Genomic DNA, 6,425 nt, shown 5'->3' with positions numbered 1-6,425 from the left:
CCTCCTTTTTACTGGCGCTGATATGACCTTAAAGTGTTGCAGCGCTGTAAAACCCTTCAAAACAAAAACAAACAAAATGCATTTCTGATTCCTTGTTTTGTCAAATTAGGGGTCCAGATAGCACTGTAGCACATTGGTAGAGCACTAGCTTCACGCTCAATGGTGCCAGGATCGATCTTGAGTGCAGTCCAGATTTTTTTTGACCCCTTTTCCACCTAGCCATGATTGGGTAGTTGGGTCTATTAAATCTGGCAGAAAGTAATTTGTGGTAGAATAACGTCTTATCTAAAGGGTAACAAACAAGTATTATTGTCAGTTTCACCTTATAGAAATCGAGTAAACTGCGGCTTTGTGGGTAAAATGGCTCTGAATGACCACTTTGTTCAAATTGTAACATTGTCTTGGAATTCATCGTTTCAATATCATTTCCTTGGCAGCCATATTGTAACATTGTCTTGGAATTCATCGTTTCAATATCATTTCCTTGGCAGCCATCCAGCCCAGGTCATTCCAGCCCAGTGTCAGACGCATGATTCACAACCTTCCAGATCTTTCCGTATCAAGAGACAGGAGCAGACTAAAATGGGGAATCCCCGTCCCCATGACCCAAGCCAGACGGTGAGAATTCTGTCATTGTTCTAATTATTATTCCTTTCTCTATTGCCAGGTCCATTCATGTGACATCTGTCACATCAGGACAGTTCTGCCTTCCTATTGCCAGGTCCATTCATGTGACATCTGTCACATCAGGACAGTTCTACTGTATTCTGGGAAAAAACATATTTCAAAATTTGGCCAGAAAACTCATCCTTCAAATATCGATGGATTTAAATGAACCTCATCTTTGAAAAAACTCTCAAGCCTGGGACTTCCATCAAGTCCCAGTTTTTAAAGGTTTTTTTTTTTGCCACGATGAGGGTCCTTTAAATAGATCGATATTGGAAGGATGACTTTTCTGGCCAAATTTTGACATAATATGGGATTTTCTAGAATACAGTAGAACAGTCCTGTCTGATTGGGACTGTCCTGATTTTGAAATCTGAGAAAAATCTAAAGAAATATTTTTAGGCTGTTTTTCTGTATTTGGGGGTCCTGATAGCTCAGGTGGTAGAGCACTTGCTTCACATGCAAAGGGACCGAGATCGATCCCAGATGTAGTAGATATACAGTATTTTTCTGACCCCTCTGTCCACCCAGCAGTAATTGGGTAGCTGGATCGGTTAGATCTAGCAGGAAGTACTTTGCGATAGACTAGCATCCTATCCAAAGGATAGCAAGCAACTGCTATTGTCCGTTTCACGCTATATAAAATGGGATAAACCCCATTGCCAAAGGCCTGAAGGATGTGTATATAAATGACCCTTGAATGCCCCAGTATGTAAATCACCCTTGAATGCCCCAGGATGGAAATGACCCTTGAATGCCCCAGGATGGAAATGACCCTTGAATGCCCCAGGATGGAAATGACCCTTGAATGCTCCAGGATGGAAATGACCCTTGAATGCCCCAGGATGGAAATGACCCTTGAATGCCCCAGGATGGAAATGACCCTTGAATGCCCAGGATGGAAATGACCCTTGAATGCCCCAGGATGGAAATGACCCTTGAATGCCCTAGGATGGAAATGACCCTTGAATGCCCCAGGATGGAAATAACCCTTGAATGCCCCAGGATGGAAATGACCCTTGAATGCCCCAGTATGGAAATGACCCTTGAATGCCCCAGGATGGAAATAACCCTTGAATGCCCCAGGATGGAAATGACCCTTGAATGCCCCAGGGTGATGATTTTTTGGAAAGCAAATCAAAACAAATAACATAAAAATCTCTAAATCTAGATTGTTTTACATAACTGTCCAAATATTCTCTGCTGTTTTTGGCCACGACTTTATGATGTGTTGGGATGTCTCGATTTAGCTCTTTGAAAAGGTGGCAGGGATGTGTAGGTCAATGTGTCGGATTGCATCGAAAAGTTAGCAGGGATGTGTAGGTCAATGTGTCGGATTGCATCGAAAAGTTAGCAGGGATGTGTAGGTCAATGTGTCGGATTGCATCGAAAAGTTAGCAGGGATGTGTAGGTCAATGTGTCGGATTGCATCGAAAAGTTAGCAGGGATGTGTAGGTCAATGTGTCGGATTGCATCGAAAAGTTAGCAGGGATGTGTAGGTCAATGTGTCGGATTGCATCGAAAAGTTAGCAGGGATGTGTAGGTCAATGTGTCGGATTGCATCGAAAAGTTAGCAGGGATGTGTAGGTCAATGTGTCGGATTGCATCGAAAAGTTAGCAGGGATGTGTAGGTCAATGTGTCGGATTGCATCGAAAAGTTAGCAGGGATGTGTAGGTCAATGTGTCGGATTGCATCGAAAAGTTAGCAGCGATGTATAGGTCAATGTGTCGGATTGCATCGAAAAGTTAGCAGCGATGTATAGGTCAATGTGTCGGATTGCATCGAAAAGTTAGCAGCGATGTATAGGTCAATGTGTCGGATTGCATCGAAAAGTTAGCAGCGATGTATAGGTAAATGTGTCGGATTGCATCGAAAAGTTAGCAGCGATGTATAGGTCAATGTGTTGGATTGCATCGAAAAGTTAGCAGCGATGTATAGGTCAATGTGTCGGATTGCATCGAAAAGTTAGCAGCGATGTATAGGTCAATGTGTCGGATTGCATCGAAAAGTTAGCAGCGATGTATAGGTCAATGTGTCGGATTGCATCGAAAAGTTAGCAGCGATGTATAGGTCAATGTGTCGGATTGCATCGAAAAGTTAGCAGCGATGTATAGGTCAATGTGTCGGATTGCATTGAAAAGTTAGCAGCGATGTATAGGTTAATGTGTCGGATTGCATTGAAAAGTTAGCAGGGATGTATAGGTCAATGTGTCGGATTGCATCGAAAAGTTAGCAGGGATGTATAGGTCAATGTGTCGGATTGCATTGAAAAGTTAGCAGGGATGTATAGGTCAATGTGTCGGATTGCATTGAAAAGTTAGCAGGGATGTATAGGTCAATGTGTCGGATTGCATTGAAAAGTTAGCAGCGATGTATAGGTCAATGTGTCGGATTGCATTGAAAAGTTAGCAGCGATGTATAGGTCAATGTGTCGGATTGCATTGAAAAGTTAGCAGGGATGTATAGGTCAATGTGTCGGATTGCATTGAAAAGTTAGCAGGGATGTGTAGGTCAATGTGTCGGATTGCATTGAAAAGTTAGCAGGGATGTGTAGGTCAATGTGTCGGATTGCATTGAAAAGTTAGCAGGGATGTGTAGGTCAATGTGTCGGATTGCATTGAAAAGTTAGCAGGGATGTGTAGGTCAATGTGTCTGATTGCATCGAAAAGTTAGCAGCGATGTATAGGTCAATGTGTCGGATTGCATCGCATTGAAAGTTAGCAGGGATTGTAGTCAATGTGTCGGATTGCATTGAAAAGTTAGCAGGGATGTTAGGTCAATGTGTCGATTGCATTGAAAAGTTAGCAGGATGTGTAGGTCAATGTGTCGGATTGCATTGAAAAGTTAGCAGGGATGTGTAGGTCAATGTGTCGGATTGCATTGAAAAGTTAGCAGGGATGTGTAGGTCAATGTGTCGGATTGCATTGAAAAGTTAGCAGGGATGTGTAGGTCAATGTGTCGGATTGCATTGAAAAGTTAGCAGGGATGTGTAGGTCAATGTGTCGGATTGCATTGAAAAGTTAGCAGGGATGTGTAGGTCAATGTGTCGGATTGCATTGAAAAGTTAGCAGGGATGTGTAGGTCAATGTGTCGGATTGCATTGAAAAGTTAGCAGGGATGTGTAGGTCAATGTGTCGGATTGCATTGAAAAGTTAGCAGGGATGTGTAGGTCAATGTGTCGGATTGCATTGAAAAGTTAGCAGGGATGTGTAGGTCAATGTGTCGGATTGCATTGAAAAGTTAGCAGGGATGTGTAGGTCAATGTGTCGGATTGCATTGAAAAGTTAGCAGCGATGTATAGGTCAATGTGTCGGATTGCATTGAAAAGTTAGCAGGGATGTGTAGGTCAATGTGTCGGATTGCATTGAAAAGTTAGCAGGGATGTGTAGGTCAATGTGTCGGATTGCATTGAAAAGTTAGCAGGGATGTGTAGGTCAATGTGTCGGATTGCATTGAAAAGTTAGCAGGGATGTGTAGGTCAATGTGTCGGATTGCATCGAGTGATCATCAATAATGAATATAACAGCTCCCAATAAATAACAAAATAGCAAACGCAGAACGTTTCAGGCTAAAAACCCTTCTTCAGTCAACAAAAAAGCAATGAAAAGATAAAAAGGTTGTTTTACATTGTTGGTTGAAGAAGGGCTTTGAGTCCTAAATGTTTCGTGTTTGTTTTTGTTTTTGTTCTTTTTCGGGGATGTTCTATTGATTTTTGCTTCTTACATTTTACAGCCCGTAGCTTCTGGCAGCTTAGCATTGTGTCTAATCATTTCTTTTAATTTCCACCGTGTGCCAAGATTTACGTCTGGCTGGATGCTCTCACCAACTACCTGACTGTGACAGGCTATCCAGATAGCACCCCTCAGCCCCCGCACACAGGCTATCCAGATAGCACCCCTCAGCCCCCGCACACAGGCTATCCAGATAGCACCCCTCAGCCCCCACACACAGGCTATCCAGATACCACCCCTCAGCCCTCCCCCTGGCCCCCACACGCACACATCATTGGAAAGGATATTCTCAAGTAAGTCTTAAACAATATTGAAAATAGCAGCTTCAAAAAGTCAACAAAATACCAAACACGGAATGGTCTGGGCTCACAACCCTTCTTCAATTGACAAAAAATAATGACAACATAACTACAATACTTAAAAACCAGGTCAACGATGGAGAAATGTTTGGCACGTCCATTCTGTGGAAAAAAGCACTCTTGGGATAACACGCATCCCTTTGTCCAGTATGTCTTGACCTTTTCATTCCTGGTAGACACAGTCTCTATGTTAAACTAGTGGTCGTGATTGGTAGGGTAAGGATAGAGATTAGGATTATGTTGATGATAATGATGATGATGATTATGATGATGATGATAATAATGATAATGCTAGTGATGATAATAGTAATAATAATAATAATAATGATAATAATAATAATAATAATAATAATAATAATAATAATAATAATAATAATAATAATAATAATAATAATAATAATAATAATGTTGTTGTTTTTATTATTATTATTACTATTATTATCATCATCATTTGTATACTTTATCCCCATCAGATTCCACGCTATTTACTGGCCAGCCTTTCTCATTGCTGCGGGATTTTCTCCTCCGTCTCGGATCGTCGTGCATTCTCATTGGCTGGTGGACAATGTCAAGGTCAGAAACAAATGGAAAGATTGTGTGTGATGTGATGTGATGTGTGCAAGCTGCAGCTGACACTGATCGTCTGTGATGTGATGTGATGTGATGTGTCAAGCTGCAGCTGACACTGATTGTGTGATGTGATGTGTGAAAGCTGCAGCTGACACTGATCGTCTGTGATGTGATGTGATGTGTGCAAGCTGCAGCTGACACTGATTGTGTGTGATGTGGTGTGATGTGTGCAAGCTGCAGCTGACACTGATTGTGTGTGATGTGATGTGATGTGTGCAAGCTGCAGCTGACACTGATTGTGTGTGATGTGATGTGATGTGTGCAAGCTGCAGCTGGCACTGATTGTGTATGATGTGATGTGTGCAAGCTGCAGCTGACACTGATTGTGTGTGATGTGATGTGATGTGTGCAAGCTGCAGCTGACACTGATTGTGTGTGATGTGATGTGATGTGATGTGTGCAAGCTGCAGCTGACACTGATTGTGTATGATGTGATGTGTGCAAGCTGCAGCTGACACTGATTGTGTGTGATGTGATGTGATGTGTGCAAGCTGCAGCTGACACTGATTGTGTGTGATGTGATGTGATGTGTGCAAGCTGCAGCTGACACTGATTGTGTGTGATGTGATGTGATGTGTGCAAGCTGCAGCTGACACTGATTGTGTGTGATGTGATGTGATGTGTGCAAGCTGCAGCTGACACTGATTGTGTATGATGTGATGTGTGCAAGCTGCAGCTGACACTGATTGTGTGTGATGTGATGTGATGTGTGCAAGCTGCAGCTGACACTGATTGTGTGTGATGTGATGTGATGTGTGCAAGCTGCAGCCGACACTGATTGTGTGTGATGTGATGTGATGTGTGCAAGCTGCAGCTGACACTGATTGTGTGTGATGTGATGTGTGCAAGCTGCAGCTTACAATGTAGAAATTGAGGAATTGCTATTTAATCTGTTTCAACTGCTACTTTTCCTGTTTGTCAAAAGAAAATCCAGTTCTCTTGGGATATGGTGCTGGTTTCGTGTCTACAATATGAAAAGTCATTTTTGAGTGTCTATTTTGTCTAGTGGAGTGATACTCACATTTGGATCATAAGGTT

At 42.3% G+C, this 6,425-nt stretch overlaps 1 long non-coding RNA gene across 1 annotated transcript; it reads left to right on the top strand.

The window, feature by feature from the left end:
* The first annotated feature begins 597 nt into the window (after positions 1-597).
* On the top strand, positions 598-5,315 carry LOC144961911 (uncharacterized). The gene is made up of 3 exons (XR_013643306.1): positions 598-618; positions 4,465-4,691; positions 5,231-5,315. It is a non-coding gene; the product is annotated as an uncharacterized LOC144961911 (long non-coding RNA).
* Positions 5,316-6,425: the final 1,110 nt, after the last annotated feature.

Source organism: Berghia stephanieae, unplaced genomic scaffold, assembly GCF_034508935.2.
Source record: "Berghia stephanieae isolate SIO BIC M18660-M18661 unplaced genomic scaffold, UCSD_Bste_1.3 scaffold486, whole genome shotgun sequence".
NCBI lineage: Eukaryota > Metazoa > Mollusca > Gastropoda > Nudibranchia > Aeolidiidae > Berghia > Berghia stephanieae.
The sequence above is the reverse complement of the archived record's forward strand: the minus strand, read 5'-3'. Positions and strand labels throughout refer to the sequence as shown.